At 36.1% G+C, this 2,483-nt stretch overlaps 1 pseudogene; it reads right to left on the bottom strand.

Moving 5' to 3' along the window:
* LOC104994721 overlaps positions 1 to 1,018 on the bottom strand; it is a 54,963-nt pseudogene extending 53,945 nt beyond the window's left edge.
* Between the last annotated feature and the right edge of the window lie 1,465 nt (positions 1,019 to 2,483).

Raw genomic sequence — 2,483 nt, forward strand, 5'->3', positions numbered from 1 at the left:
CGACTTAGCAGCAGCAGCAGAAGTACATAGATCTTCTTGGTTCTGTTCCTCTAGACAAACATGACTACAACAGAAATTCACTGTACATTTGGTGAACTTCTTGTTTTATCTTGTACGTTATAGAAAATGTCATGATTCAACAGTTAGATTTGTTTCAAAAGGTCTCACTACCTTCTCAGAAGTAGTAAGCATCACATCATTACAATATAAGGAACATTTGTATATGAAATTTCTTTTGAAAAACAGGTGTAAAAACTAATCTATGTTGATAATTAATTGTTTTTCAAAAGGAACAGAAGTGCCTCCCATTAACCTTCCTGAAATCAGGCACTAAGTTTGCATTGGTTATCATTAATGTTAATCATGGTTTCCAGGAAAAAGTAATTTATAAGTCTAAAATACTTCATCCCTTGAAACACATACCCTATCTGTGTCCTTCTGTTCAAAATTGGGAGGAAAGTATAAACAGAGGGTAGAAATTTTCAGAAATATTTCGTAATGCTTTTTAAGTAGGAAATGGAGGATCCCCTGGAGAAGGATATGGCAACCCCTCCAGTGTTCTTGCCTGGAAAATCTGATGGACAGAGGAGCCTGGTGGGCCACAGTCCATATGGTCACAAGAATTGGACACAACTTAGTGACAACCACACCACAGAGAATGTATAGAAATTCCATTCTGTCTGCTCTCTAAATATCTTAATGCTATACCAGTTTTGCTTTACTGATTGTTTAAAGCAATTATTCTCCTATCTTAGTACTCTTGCCTCGAGAATCCCATGGAGGGAGGAACCTGGTAGGCTACAGTCCATGGGGTCGCAGACTGGGACATGACTGAGCGACTTCGCTTTCACTTTCACGTTCAATACTATCATGTAAGTCTTATCCTTATGACCCATCTGAGAGTAATTACCTCCTAAAGACTCCACTCAAAATAACACCACATAAGGGGGTTAGTGATTTAACATAGGAATTTGGGGAGAAACCAGCAGTGGTTTACCTTGTGTAGCTGCAGTCCATGGGATTGTGGAGAGTCAGAGATGGCTTCGGACTGAACAACAACAAAAAACAAAACAGAATCAGAAACTCTAATGATGACACCTTTCAGTTTGTCTCTTTAAGCTCTTTAAATGACTGATGCCTGCTAAATTTTGAGACTTTTGCTTTAAAAGAGCAAAAACAATGAAAGGGAAATACTATACCAGAGAGGTATTGACATGTACTAAATAACATTTTGCCAAAGTTATTTAACCACCAGAATTTAGTTACATAGTTCTGGCTTTGATTAATATCTGTTTTTATCTAGTCCTAATCATGTTGAACACAGTCCAGAACAATTTTATCCACAGGCTCCTGAACAGCATATCTCACTCAGTACTAAGGTATTCTAAGGTGATGAGAAAAATCATATATAAATGTATATAAGGAGAGAAGAATTGTTCTTTCCTTTTAGTCTCCAGGTTAAGAAAATAAATACACTTTCATGATAAACGGTGTTTCAAGTATATTATTTGTATTTCTAAGGACTGATTTAATCCAGCATCAGCAGTGTTTCAGACAACTGGTGAGTTTAGCAAAATGATCTCATCCTATACACCTAAATAACTGTTAAATAGTACAGATTGAGTTTCATAGTTTCTTTTTAAAGGAATCAGAAGAACACCTTTTTTAAAATGTGAATATTTCACAGGTGTATCTTTTACCTCTTTTCCAACATGCCACTGAAATGACAAAAATAATCTACAAAATGATCAGAGGTGAGTGGGATCACCTCATTTGACTAGGGATTTTTGTAATTTCTGGAAGGCACAAAGCAGCTGGGATTGTACTGAAGGTCAAAACAGAGCAGAGGAATCTGTAGAGGAGACATCTACAAGAGAAGACTACAAGGAGATCTAAGTTTCTTGGAGGCCTCCAACTGTTCCACAGTCACCAAGCTAAATTAAGACTTGACAGGTTATTCACCCCATTCATATACTCATAGCTTGACATCAAACTTCTCATTCAAAGAAAAATCCATTAGGGAAATGTCCTTAATGATGGTAGAAAAAAATATATACATGATGTCTATATTTTCAGTTAATCTTTGGGTCAATACAATGTATGAAATAGCAAAAATCCGTATAATTGACAGGAAACCATCTGAACAACGGAAACATTGTACAGCAATAACAACAAATTATGGACCTTTTCTAGAATGTCACATAGTTGGCCACATGCAGTGTATAATCATTTCCAGACTAGCTTATTTACTTAATAACATTCATTCAGGTTTCATCCATTTCTTTTTGTGATTTGATACGTCATTTATTTTTATTCTTTTTTGTTTTTTTTTAGATTTTTTTTTTTTTTTACTTTACAATATTGTATGTTTTGCCATACATCAACATGCATCCACCATGGGTGTACATGTGTTCCCAATCCTGAACCCCCCTTCCACCTCCCTCCCCATACCATCCCTCTGAGTCATCCCAGTGCACCATTCC

The sequence above is a fragment of the Bison bison genome, unplaced genomic scaffold, assembly GCF_000754665.1.
Source record: "Bison bison bison isolate TAMUID 2011002044 unplaced genomic scaffold, Bison_UMD1.0 scf7180017864265, whole genome shotgun sequence".
Classification (NCBI taxonomy): Eukaryota; Metazoa; Chordata; class Mammalia; order Artiodactyla; family Bovidae; genus Bison; species Bison bison.